Here is a 15,028-nt window from a genome sequence, read left to right on the forward strand (position 1 = left end):
CCCTCCCACTGACGTGTCCCAGTTGCCACTGACGACCTCATCTCTTCAATGGTGAAAAGTGCATTCATTAAGGCGCAGACCATTTTGGAGGCCTTTGCCGACTGGTTTACCAGTCTTAGTTGTGATCTTAGCTTGTAAGCTAGCAATCCGCAAAGCTTGAGAGCTTGTAAACTAGCAATCTGCAAGCTGGCAAGCATGTAAGCTATTTCTTCTGTTTTTATTAAAACCAACATATTACTAGGGTGAAGTTCCCCTTAAAACCAATTCTTTTGATTCAATCTAATCATTATGCATGCAAAATGGCTATGATACATGTACATACCAACAATAAACTCCACCTTTCTCTGATCGAGGACTTGCTTCTCTGGTTCTCCCTCCAACTGACGTGTCCCAGTTGCCACTGACAACCTCATCTCTTCAATGGTGAAGAGTGCGTTCATTAAGGGGCGCAGACCATTTTTTGAGTCTTTTGCCGACTGGTTTACCAGTCTTAGTTGTGTATCCGTCAGGAACTCTTGTGCCTTTAATCAAATATCTATATGGAATATTTTAACTTTTACAAGTCTGTGTCCAAGAACTTTTTTTGCTGAGTGTATTTCTGGTAATAAATCAAACAGGACAGGGATTGAATAATAAAATAACCATGCTCTACACTCCGATGCTTTCCAGAATTTACTGTGTTCCTTAATACTTCTTGGAAGTCGTGTTATGAAATTTGGGGGCTTAATGTGGGCATGTCTTTTGTCGATTGTTTCAACTAGGCGTGAAATGTAAAAAGGCTGTCTGGAATGAATTGAATCGAACCAGTACTTCAAAAACTTCCTGATTATACCATATAAAACTTGTGCATCCAGTCTATTACTGTCCCATTAACTATGTCTGGCATGTGGAACATATATCACATGTACCACAATTTGACCAAAATTTGGAACCTAACTTTAAAATTAATCACAGATTTAATGAAAAATAATTATGCTTTCATATTGAAATCTCAACCAACTAAATTATACACTATTCGGTTATGTCTCATATCAATGATCTGATATATAGTTTTGAAATATTAAGGAACAAAAGTGGGAAATGTTTTTATAACACCTAGTAGTATGAAGTTTTAAGTGCACATTACTTGTTTTGAAATGGTATAATTTTTTTTCTTAACATATATGACTTGTTAATGTCTGCAATGTTTACAAGTAAGATTTACATACAAGTGTATGGGTCATGTAAGATAAAACAAGAAACTTCAATTAAGCCAAAAAAGACAGATTAAGGAAAAGACAGATATTGAATTTTTTAGGCATGTGATTTTCTTTTTGAAATTGAAATTCAGATACCCCCGCCAAATGAGATTTTGGTATCCTTATTCAAATTGTTTTTCTCACTCGTGCGTGAATGAGGAATAATCTAAGTAATATCAGATGAAACAGGAGATTCTAAGCTTTACATTGGTAGGTCATTTGTCTATTGTATTTGTGATTAAGTTATGATAAATCATCGCTTTAATCTCGATTTTGTTTTTCTGGGATGCACTGTATAATGGAACTGATCCAGTGGATGGAAGTCACAAAATATTGTGAGAAACTACAAAAAAGAAAGCTCTAAAGCTCTTTCCAAAAATACCTGTCAGCTTTTATATTTTGACATACATACAAAAATATATTTTGACATGCATATAAAATCACACACTTGAATGAATATCACAATTAAAGCTAAGTTAAGAATTGTTTGTGCAAGAATGGTCTTAAAAAGGTACATGTATCTTTCAACATTAAAGACACTGATTAACTTTGCAAACAGCAGATTTAAACAATTCTCAGACCAAGATGAAACATGTGTACAAGTACATGTATCAGAACTAAAAAAAACCTGAAAACCATTATTGAGAATAGAAAGCTAAAAATGAAAGGCAAACCCTGATTGTGAGATTTTTATACAGAAGAAATTGTGTGTTTGAGTTATGTATTCACTTATTCTTATTCTTTTTGTTTTTGTTATTGATTGCTCGCCTGGCTGATGCTCACTTTGAATTAATTTTTTCATGGAATTCTCTTGGTGTCAAGCAAGCCACTCCACTTGAGGTCCTGAACTTTTTCAGGATGCATTCTGAAATAGAAAAGAAAGAATTTGATGAAAGTCTTGATGAGCTCCTGGAGGGTGCCTTTTTTCTCAACAAGCGCCATCTGAGTTGTCTCATTGTGATTTTTTCTCCGTCCACTCTTTCCATTTAATCTCATCAGAGTGGTGGTCCTGGATGAGTGTTTGTAATTTTTGCCGGAGTTTCTGTGATCCACATGCCTCACACTTTCTATTGACACAAGATATAGATGGATATAAACCAGTGTGAGGACATAGTGTAGCATTTATTGCATCATATTTGTTCTTGATATCCATGGGGTGACCTTGAAGAGATTTCATCTTGAGGGACTGAAGGAGGAAGCTTACATTTATGCAGTATTCACAAAGGCACTGCATCAGCTTTGTTGCTGACATGGGTTTCATGTTCTTTGGTTTCAGCCTGTAGAAAGCACTGAAGCTGATGGAATTTACAGATTTTCTTCGCAAAAAAGGAGGTATGCCTTCTTCATTGAACACTCCATAACTCTCTTGGGACTATCTGTGGCTGCCCTACATGGCAATTCTCTGGAAATGTCAACTCTTTGGAAGAAAGATCGTACTTGGTCCTTGACACCAAGCAAAACATCCGTTACAGGATTTTCGCGAGGCCAAACGGAAGACGCAATTACTCTGTTTTTCTCATGAAAGTGGTGAATATTTTCCCGGTATCACTATTAACATAAACGTAATGTGGCTATGTGAAGTTTATTTGTGTATCAACTATTCATGATTAAGTGGGATTGATTTTTTCATGTCACATTTTTGGTGTCCAAAATAGCAGCCAAACATTAGAAATGGGTCTAGAATTTTTTATTTTTTTTACGTTTGATCTGGAAGTTATCTTATGTATATCTGCTAGTTGTATAGTTCCTCAGGAGGAAAAGGTTTTTGCTCTAAGGAGTGCAGTATTTTAAAAACACAAGGAATATTGATTGTCTTTAAAATCTCTCCAGTATCAGAAAAATACACATATGTATTCACTTATTCTTATTAGGTGGTCTGTCTTTGACAGATCACCTCTTAATTTTGTCAGAATTTTCTTTTTATTTCTTTCTTACTTTATTTATTTCTTTATTTTTACGGATTTTCTTGTCGCCAAGATATTTCAAAATGGACTTTATCAATTTCATTGAATTTCATGTCATTTTGAATTAGAAAATACTTTCCCTTATCCAATCAGATAATGAATTCATCCATAAAACTTCCAATTTACAAACAATCCATTGCATTTATTCAAATCTATTATAATCCATTAAACACTGAATATCAAATAAGATTTTCAATTCAAATACTGTAAGTATACCATACTTACGCAATTATATTAATTGATATTAATATTGATTGTAATGAAATGGATATCCATCAATTATTTATTATTTACATTATGAAATAGTTATACAATACATGCAACGTCAAACCTGTCTTAAGCCCCTTTTACACCTTCACGGATGCAACGCGGATCATCACGAATCTCAGTCCGTGATGATCCGGGGTGCCAAATTTGTATTTTCCTAGCATTTCCGGAGTGAAAACGGAGTTAACTAGTTATTAACACGGATATGTACGAAAAAGTACCAAGTCTACAAGGATAGGCAGGGTAGCAATAGGGATCCTGTTTAATATGCTCCTGTAGCCAACACGGAATACCCAAATAATCACAAGTGTTACTGGTTCTTTACACGGACCTTCACAGTTCCTCACATTCTGTACTGGGATATATCTTGCTAGAATGAAGTTTCATCCCTTTTTGCAGCATCTGGAACATGCTCATGCTTGGTTATGAATATTGACTATTGTTTATGTACCCAAACAATACAAACATTTGACCTCGGATAAAGCCAAAATCAACAAGGATCACCCAGTTCTTACAAGGAGCCTCCCACATGCATTCAGTAGCTACACGAATGTACACTCCAGGATGAAAAATTGAACATGTTCAATTTTTCTCCCGAACATGCCGGTACATCAAGGATGGCACCAGACGACCAGCCGGAGTGTACACGGTAGTCCCGGACTCTACACGGATGACCCCGGATTGACAATCCGGAATGATCCGTGTTGCTTCCGTGAAGATGTAAAAGGGGCTTTAGCAACCATTTGTCTAACAACCTGAGACGGTATTCTGAACATTGTCTTTTCTCCATATTTTATCTTTTCTCAGACATATAACAAAATCGGTATTCAGGTGGATGTCATTAAATTGTCACAAAAATTGTCATAAGTTTTGCCTCTTCTTTTTAACGCGCACCGAAAATATGCAGCTTTAAATGCGCCTAATCCTTTTATAAAAGCAAAAGATATGACAAAATTTATGACAAAAAAATACCAGTCATTAATTTTGTCGCATCTTTTAGTATCAAATATCCCAATACCCTACCGATTAAATGTCAAATATATAATTATATCATTTAGATTAGATTGTGGTATTAGTTTCACTCATCATCCATGACAATTTTTAAAATTATTTTTTTCATGCTACAATTAGTTAGGCCCTCATATTAATTCCTCCTTTTTCCTCTGTTTTTTTCATTTTTTGTTTCTCTTATGAAATCCTTCACAGGTCCCTGTATCTCTTTATAATTAAGTGCATCAAGTATACGCCTAGTTGCGTGAAGCCAGCAACTGTTTAGGATATACACCTACCTGCCACAGAGCCTTCCTATTAACTAGAAGGGCTCCCACTGGGATCTAATGATGATTTTGATTAATTTGCTACCAAAAAGATGGGCAGAAACTTAGAGAGATATGACAAAGAAAAGACAAAATTCAGAATACTTATTTGTGTCAATCATAGCGTTGTCATATCTCAGGGAGAAATGACAATAGTTATACAGGTTACAAAATACCACCCCTGATTACAATACCCACTGAAAATTCCCCACACAAATTATTCTCATATAGACCCTATGTATAATGGCCACCTCCCGAATACACCAAGTGACAAATGTGTATCTCTGTCAATTTCTCACTGTCTATCATATAAAGCCAGCAAAATCCAATTAATTGTAAATTCATTTGTAAAATTTGTGATGATGCCATCATATCTCATTAATAATGACTCACAATACACAATTGACTATTGTACAGTAATTTTTTTTCATTATTAACAAAATTCCAATAACAATTGTAAAATTATCATGTGACATTTAAAAAGTGTCAAAATCCATAAATTATAAGGTCTTGTTAAATATTTTTCATAACTTGTCTACTTGTAGTGATGTGTAAGAATATATGTTCAATAAATACAAAATGTCTAACCTATCAATAATGATAACCTATGTAAAATGACCAACTTGCTATTGTTCAGTGGCTGCAATAGACAGGTTTGACTGTACGCTGTAAATTAACATTACTATTGCAATACATTAAATGACAATTATATTACAGTGGCAACACCAACTTTTGAAAGTAAAAGAGCAATAAAAAACAGGACAAAATCTTAAAAATTAAATTTTTTTGAATAACTCTAAAAAACATAGCAACAGAGAGGAAACAAGAGAGCTTTCAATACATGTACATACAAAACAGAACACAAACATTGAGCCCTGGTTCATGAAATAATTGACATGACTCAGGCTTACTACAAATATTTATTATATATCATCTTAAATTACTGTCTTTCATATACCTGACCAACACGTCCTTCAAAAGTTATACGTCGCTTCTTCGGACTGTCTTTAATATCTGACAAAAGAACCACTGGAGGGTTCAAAAATTGGTCTACTACATCTTTTTCCACTTCGAACGCCTTTGTTACCGGGAAAAACTACAAATAAATACACAAAACAAATTTACATTATTGATAAAAGAATTAAAATATTAGAACAAAAAACATTTAACATGTTGGTTATTTATATAATCAATATAGAAATATATTAATGTACAAAACATCTTTAAAATAATAATACTTGTACATTTACTCAACTTTATCATAGCTATAGCTCACTCTCCACAACATTAAATTATTTAAACCAATTCATTTACACACACACATCCACACATCCAACCACAGAAACAATCAAATATGCAAATGCAATAGAAAAAAAAACTTTATCACATCACTTATTAAAACCATTTTGGAAAATCCCATTTCACACAAATAACATAATTCCAGCAAATACATAGGCCAATTTAATATAACATTTCAATTTCAGTTCCCAAACATTTGTTTAAAAAAAAGCCCACCCTCTTCACAACAATACATCCAATAAATAAATTGTAATAGTTTCAACTCAAACAAAACAATAAGTTTCTTACCCATTTAATTTACCTAAAAAATATTCAAACTTTTAAAGATTCATTTAAAAAATTAACATAAAATAACACATCCATAAAATATTAAAAAAAACATTCCACTACCGATCATGTTTAACTTAAATTACAACCTTTTAACCCATAGAAGTACAGTGTCTCCTTTTAGAGACAGTTTTCAGTTTCTCTTCATTCTTACTAATAGCAAATACACATGATATATGATCAGAAACAGAAAAATGTACTGAACACTTTTATAACACCCTCAATACCATACCAGGGGGGGGGGGGCACTCGACCAAAAAAGTGGTAGAGGTGTGCCGCGAGCGAGACAAAAAACAGGGGCCTTAGAGCGGGCTTATTGTAAAAACGAGGGTCCTCGGACAGGCTTGTGAACTACAATTTTGTGAAAAACAGGCTCCTTGGAACGCATCGCCACATGTGAGTACATGAGTATGCACCCCTATGGAACAGGTAGGCGTGCAGCTAGAGTGGCCTCCGCCAGGTGCACTCGCGCAAAGACGATGATCTGACAGCGCTCAGCGGCCGCTTTTCACCAAAACTGCAGCAGATCGATGTGAACGGAACAGCGTAACAAAAAATATGCGAAGCGTTGGAGCACAATTTTTCTTTCTTTTTTCTCCATAAGACAAAAATGCTATGCCTTGGAACGGAAATTTGGGTGTGAAAATAGGGGTCCTCTCCGCGGCACATACCCACTATGCACTATATACTGAATGCCCCCCCCCCCGAACATACCGCATGCCATTCACAAGTAAAAGCCTGTTTACTTATGGTAATCATTACTGGTATGTTTTATAAATTGGCAATGCCATAAACAACGAAATCATCATTGTTTAAAAATGCAATTTGTCAACTTTCAGCAAAACACTTCTATATCACTATTTCAACTCATGTTATGTCCATATTTATTTTTTTCAAAGTATAAAATTGATCGAAAATTTATGATTGTTGCCAATTTCAAGAACCAAAGCAAATTAAATGTAATCTTTAGAAAGATTTGTACTTCTATGGGTTGAAATTATTTCATACATATTTTACCTTCAATATTAAACTATGAAAACAACACCACACATAAACTAACATCACCAAAACACAATTTTGCTTTTTTTACTGAACAAAATACGCACAATTACTTGTCAAGTTTCAAAACAATTGATAATTCTTTCAGAATCAATACTACTAAAAAAAATAAAATTATAAATCAATTAAAAACATACCATGCTATTGCCGCCAATACTGATCTTGTTGAGCATTTTGTCCATCGTTCCACCTCTAATAGAAAAATAGCTACCGACCTTCAAGCTCAGATATTGGCCAATATCCTATAAGAAAAAAACGATTAAATATCTCATTCATAATATGTATAGAATAACTTACTAAAATTTATTCATAATTCTTACATACTGTAACAACCGATTAACAATCTGCATTAAAATATTCATGATACACCGAGAAATGCTCTCATTATTGATTGAATATTTAAAAAACTAGGTCTATATAACTCTACATAATACATAAATTTAAAACAACACAATTTCAGAAGTTCTTTCGTAGGGTCTAAATGAATAGTCAGAAAAATAACATTATAATCTACTCACTGATTACATAACCTTTTTGACTTTGACTTCCAAACCATCAAATCATTATCACTAGGCCTACTCACTGGATAATAGTCTGGTCTGTTAATGAATTTATGTCGACACCATAGACAAAAGCATAAATTTTTCTCCAGACCTTTGTATATATATCAGGATTAAAAATTAGGTATGCGCCAAAAAATCTTTTTACAGGAACAGAGCAAAAATGGGGCAAAATTTCAAAATTAATAAATTTAAAGTGGTCTGATAAATAGACTAATGCTAGTGCAAATCTCGATAGCACTGCATTATTTTACATTCACTTAGTTCTTGAGTTCAGACCATTTTGGAAGAGACATTCCATTAGTTCTGAAATCTTAATGCACTCATCTGAATTAACATAAATAAACTAAAAGGGTGGTAGTGAAGGGAAGGGGGTTCTTCAGCTTCACCATAATCATACCATCTCATTTTGTTTCCTCATGCTCTCTTTGTGATATTTCTTCTTAATTTATGAAAAGTTCAATTGTTATTAAAACTAGATTTAGTGTTAAAGGGGAAAATCACCCTGACAAAAAGTTTATTGTAAAAATAGCAGAAAAAATAATAAAAAATATTGCCAAAGGTTTGAGAAAAGTTCATCAAATAAATAAAAAGTTATTAGAATTTCAATTATATGATTTGTGACGTCATTTGCAAGCAACATTCCTACATAGCGAATGGTAAAAAAATCAATGAAATTTCATTTTGTCACAAAATTGAAAATGGTTCTCATTGTACCTTTTGTATATCAATACACAAATCATTTCACACCCAATCATGAATAAAAAACAAAATTAACTCTTCAGGAACCATACAAAATTTGAAATTCATTTTATATTACATAACGCATCAGGCAGCTGTTCGTTTATAACATCACAAATCCAAAACTTTAAACTATAATAACCGATAGTTGAACGCATTTCTGAACACAAGCGCGATGTTCAGTTACAGCGAACCGACACATCCGCAGTGGCAGAACATGCTTGGGAGAAGCAACACTACCCAGATTGGGAGGGTGTACATTGCATTGCCAAAGAAAGACATTGGTATACACGCAAGATTAAGGAGGCTATTAGTATACGTCTTTGTCCTAACAACTTCAACAGAGACAGCGGGATCGACATCCCCAATTTCTGGATGCGACCCATCCGACAGCACAATACCCCCTTACCTGGCAGTGCACGCCGACCCGATCATTCCCGGCCCCAATGGAGGGACCGCTCAGCTAGTCAACCTCCGCCCACAGGAAACTAGCGAACCCGCCAATTTTTGTCTCAATTGCATATTGCCAACCCACGGCGTATTTGCATATACCCCCGGCTTATTTCCATAACTCCTGACCAATCACACAACGGATCAGTGCCCACCTATTGTTCTCGCGTTTCTCCGTACGGTCTTGCAGATTAGTATAAATAGAGTACGATATCGGATAAATCTCTGTCACTTGATAAAGAGTTACAGCGGCACTCGAAAGCTCGTGAACTTGTAAGCTAGTGAACACTTTTTGCGAGAGTCATCGCAATTTCCTAGAAAGCCAGTGAACACTTTTGCGAGAGTGATCACAAATTTCCTTGTTGACCATAGTAGATTGCGAGACAAATGAATACCCTCTAGCGATCATAATAACTTTGTTACTCTTTAACGGATTTTCCTGAAACCTTCACCAATATTTTTTACTATTTTTCTGCTATTTTAACAACAGAGTTTTCTTCAGGGTGAACTTCCCCTTTAAATGGGCAATCATATTTATACGCTTTGTCAATCAGCCATATCAAAATAAAAAATTTAATAATCAATTGGCTCACAAAATAATGTTGCCTTCTCATTGTTTTCTACTCATGAAAGAATAGGAATAAAAGATGAAAACAGGGGCAGCAATCCTGGGGGAAAGCAAAAGGCACAATGCAACCCACTATTTCAAGCACTGAAAAGTGCCCTTTAAATGCAAGAAAAATGCCTGCTCACGAAGGTATACTGTAGTCTGTACCCCTTTCATCTGACAAAGATCTGTTTTGTTATTACACAGTCACAGTACCATACGTACCCTTTGTCATATACAGACGACCCGTGTTGTACATGTTACCAAGTGCCCTTTTTCGTATAACTGCAAATTAAAAAAAAAAGTGTCCCCCCCCCCTATCGAATATGTTCAAACCCCTTTCACATGACAAGAATCTGTTTATTACCATGTGTACTTTCTTGAATCATTGCCCCCTTTACCCCAGAAAAGTACCCCTTAAAAACGTATTCTGTGTCCTTTTCACCTGAACTTGAAGACCCGTAATGGAGCAAGTGCCCTCTGCCTGGCTTTGCCTTCTAGTTTCTAAAAGTAATGAGTGTGCTTTATGAAATCATTGCCCATTTCTACCCAAAAAGTGCCCCTTAAGAAAATATTCTGTGCCCATTTCACCTGAGATTGAGAATAACCCATTTTATTATGCCACCAGCAAATACCCCTTTGCCTTCTTATAGGTGCCCTTTTTCATGTCAGTCACCCTTTTTGCCATAATGCCATGTAACATTAGACAGTAGATATAACATTACATATACCCAGTTGTTGTGTATCCGGACAGGTTGTGTGTCCGGACGATCAATTTTAGAATGTCCTTTTGGAAAATTTACCAGCAAAGTTTCATCAATTTTTAGTACAAAATGTTAAGAAATATTAGGCTATAAAGAACAAAATAGAAAATGATTACAAGTAATATTGGCATTCTCATACTTTATGTCCCAACAAACTTACCATTCAAAACAATAACTTTCTCCGTCGTCCCAAATTATTGAAAGTAGTTCCGGCGCAATGTTTACGTTTTAGCTAGCTTCAAAGTGAACTTCAGCCAACTTGATTAGATGCGTGGAACGCGCATTAAGACAGTTGACAGTTGGCTACGAATCCAGGATCATCTCTCTTATTTATACTCATACTTTATGTCCCAACAAAGAAATTTCACTGTGCACGCCTATGGTGCGCGTTATGTCTACTATAGTGTGCATGGAGGTGGGGGACATAAAGTATGAATATATTAACCCTATCTATGCGGGGGGGGCCTCGGAAGCCCCCCCCTCAACAAATCATGCAATATTTTCGTCGTGCGAAATTCTTTGACCGCGCCACTCGCTAACTCTTTACTTTCAAGTCTTACGCAACTTTTGAGACCAATTTTGCGTCACCCGGAGGCGTGATTCCAAAATTACGCAACATTGTGTAAGTGCCTGTCAGACCGAAAATGGCTCAAAAACGTGATTTTGTGTACAAAATCAATGCAAATTGTGTTTTCAACCCAAATTCATAAATGTATCATTATTTTTAGTTTTGCTAGTCTAAATGTATTCATTTTATGCTTTTTATGATCACAGAAGAGTACCCAACAAATTTCATTGAAAAACAATGGAAAACAAAAGGTCAAAAAAACATAGAAATACATAATTGCAAAAAACAACACAATACATAACAAAATGATTTGATATAACAATTTTTTTCATGTACACTTGCTAAGGACACCACAAAGAGTTTCTATACCCAAAATTAGTACATTTGGAGCTTTATTTAGGGAGTTAAAAGAAAAAGTATGATTTCGCATACTAATTACGCATAAATTAGCATAATCACTTAATAGCAATTCGCATAAAATAAGTTACTATACAATATTCTAGATTATGTCCCAAGCAACCCGCGTGCCAATTTTCAGCGCAATCGTGCAGTCGACGGCCGAGATCTTAGGGGGGGGGCCTCCCCGGCCATAGGAACTCCCAAAATACCCCAGCCTAGATAAGGTTAAGAGAGATCAAATTTGGTTTTCAGGTTTAGCCATCAAGAGTAATAAATGAATGCGCATAGTGTGAATGATGGGCCGGGGTAAGGGACATAAAGTATAAGTATATTTAGAGAGTTCAAGGATTTTGTTATCAAGGTTAATCAATCAATCATTTTGAGATCTCATGATACTAACTGTCAAACTGAAATCGTGTTAGGAAGACGGTAAATGCGGCTTGAATTAAAAAACAAGGGTAAAATGGGGTTTATGATATGCACGTGCTGATTACAGCAAATAAATTTAGCAAAAGGTGAAGGACATAAAGTATGAGTATATTAAGAGAGAAAAAGTTTTGTTTTCAAGGTTTAGCCAACAGGATTAAATGCGCACAACGCACATAGTCTAAATGAGGGTGGGGGACATAAAATATGAATATATTAAGAAAGATGAAGATTGGCTTTCAAGGTTAATGAAGCGTTTTGAGATCTCATGAATATACGTGGTTAGCTGTCAAGCTGAAATCATATTAGGAAGATGGTAAGTGCGGCTTCAATTAAAAAACAAGGGGAAAATAGGTTTTTAATATACACGTTCAAATTACAACATATGAATTCATCAAAAGGTGGGGGACATAAAGTATGAGTATATCAAGAGAGATGAAGTTTTGTTTTCAACATTTAGCCAAAAAGGTAAAATGCGCAAAACAAGCATAGTGTGAATGGGGGTGGGAGACATAAAGTATGAGTATATTAAGAGAGATGAAGTTTTGTTTTCAAGGTTTAGCCATCAAGATTAAATGCGCAAAACAAGCATAATGTAAAAAGATGAAGTTCTCTTTTCAAGCTTCAGCCAACAAAATTAAATGCGCAGAACAAGCATAGTGTGAATTGGGGTGGGGACATAAAGTATGAGTATATAAAAAGAGATGAAGTTTTCTTTTCAAGGTTTAGCCAACAAGATTAAATGCGCGGAACGCACATAGTGTGAATGGGGTGGGGGACATAAAGTATGACTATTAAGAGAGATGAAGTTTTGTTTTCAAGGTTTAGCCAACAAGATTAAATGCACGGAACAAGCATAACATACAGAGATGAAGTTCTGTTTTCAAAGTTTAGCCAACAAAATTAAATGGGCAAAACAAGCATAGTGTGAATGGGGGTGGGGGACATAAAGTATGAGTATATTAAGACAGATGAAGGAATTTGGTATCAAGGTTTCCCTATCCAACAGAGTTAAAAGGAAGTGGGGGACTTAAAGTATGACTATATTAAGAAGATGGTTGGCTTTCAACTCAAGGTTAATAAATCGTTTTGAGATCTCATGAATTTACATGGCTAGCTGTCAAGTTGAAATCGTATTTGGAAGGACAAGGTATATAAGTGCATGGACCTACAGATCCATGATAAGTGCGACTTGACTTTAAAAAAAAACAACAGGCAAGTAAGCTTCCACGTATGAATTTCGCCCACATATAAATATGATAAGTGACGAGGTTATGATAAGTGACAAGGTTTTGAACAAAATGGTAAGGAACTGAGATCGAAAATCTGTTAGTGTTGAGAGAGACATAAAGTATGGGAATGCCCCAACATTTCATATTTTTAATGTAATCCACAGACAAAAACAAGGCTTCAAAAGATAAAATGTCCGGACACCCGACCACCCATCCTACCGGTGTAGCCTAGCCCTAGCCGGGCCTAGGCCTAGGCAACGACGCATCAAGCCAGGGCCAGGCCGAAAGCTTATTTGAACACAGATAACGCACATCTACCTTAGATTGCAGAAGGATGGGGGGTTGGGTGTCCGGACACTTTATCTTTAATACTTACGTCATCTTTTGAGAGATTGTTGATATAAATCTCTACAATTGTCGTCGGTAACTCCTTACAAATTACTTTCGAACAGAGGAAAGTCTTCTCTCCTTTAGACATCTCTGCAAACGTTTCAAGGAGATAAAAACTCCTTCGTTGGAAATTACTTGGAAAACTTGAAGAAGTCGCCATTTTGCCTTGGTTGCACAATGTCATATACGATAGTAGGTACAATTAGTACAATAGGTATACGGTACGATTCTCGACCGATATCAAGACAACTGGGGTGGTATTCTGACATCCATTTTATCTCAGATAAAATAAAATATTTTATCTCCGTTAAAATCAGTGAGATAAAATATTCTTAAATCTCTCCGAATTAGTATTCTGAAAACCAATTTATCTTTATTTTATTTTCGAAAGATACACCTACTTTTCAAACAACATCCAATGAGAAACGCTCTTTTTAGCACTCTCGTCTTGTCCAACCAATAAAAATCCACCGGCAAAGCAGCGAGATTGCGTCAATTTATTGAATTCAAATGCGCCTGCGCTATACGCTAGCGCGTCTTAACAAAGATTTCTTTTAGAAATAATCACAATAATCTCATCTTATTTTCGATGTCAATATCGCATTATTCAAGCATCACTTCAAACACAATATAAGTTAAGAAAAGTATCATTAAATAATTCCTAATTGTACAATAAGTCTGTTTATTTGTCACTGTATCTAGTATGTATCTACACATTAAATCTGTTTGATATCTTATATACCCAGTTGTTGAGTATCCGGACGGGTTGTGAGTCCGGACGATCAATTTTACAATGTCATTTAGAAAAATTTACCAGCGAAATTTCATCAATTTTTAGTACAAAATGTTCCAAAATATTATAAAGAACAAAATAGATAATGATTACAATTAATGAATTCATATTTTTAGTGTAATCCACTGACAAAAAAACTTAAAAACGATAAGTGTCCGACTATCCGGACACCCGACCCCCATCCTACTGTGTATTTATCTATCAATCCAAAATATATCTATTTTCTATCTGTCTGTCTATTAATCCATCTATACCTATCTGTCTATCTGTGTATGTATCTATCTGTCTCTAAATTTATGTGTTTATCAAATATGATATCATAATAACCGTTATCATCACAAACATATTTGTCACTATCTCTATCTTTTTATCCATTTATCTGTCAATGAAATATAATTATCTCTTTGAATAATTATGTACATGTATGTTTATCTATCAATTCATCTATCGTGTCTTCTCTCTATCTACTTCTTTTTCATCTATCAACCGATCCATATATCTATATATTCATCTATCTGCCTCTTGTATATCTGTCTACCATCACATCTCCTGCTACTATCTCATCTCGTACCATCTCACATCTCATCTTTCTCTTACCAAACTTGCATCTCATTCTGTCACGCACCCA

At 35.1% G+C, this 15,028-nt stretch overlaps 1 long non-coding RNA gene across 1 annotated transcript; it reads left to right on the top strand.

Moving 5' to 3' along the window:
* Positions 1-11,562: 11,562 nt before the first annotated feature.
* On the top strand, positions 11,563-14,059 carry LOC121422195. The gene is made up of 2 exons (XR_005971131.1): positions 11,563-12,541; positions 12,709-14,059. It is a non-coding gene; the product is annotated as an uncharacterized LOC121422195 (long non-coding RNA).
* The last annotated feature ends 969 nt before the right edge of the window (positions 14,060-15,028 follow it).

The sequence above is a fragment of the Lytechinus variegatus genome, chromosome 10, assembly GCF_018143015.1.
Source record: "Lytechinus variegatus isolate NC3 chromosome 10, Lvar_3.0, whole genome shotgun sequence".
NCBI lineage: Eukaryota > Metazoa > Echinodermata > Echinoidea > Temnopleuroida > Toxopneustidae > Lytechinus > Lytechinus variegatus.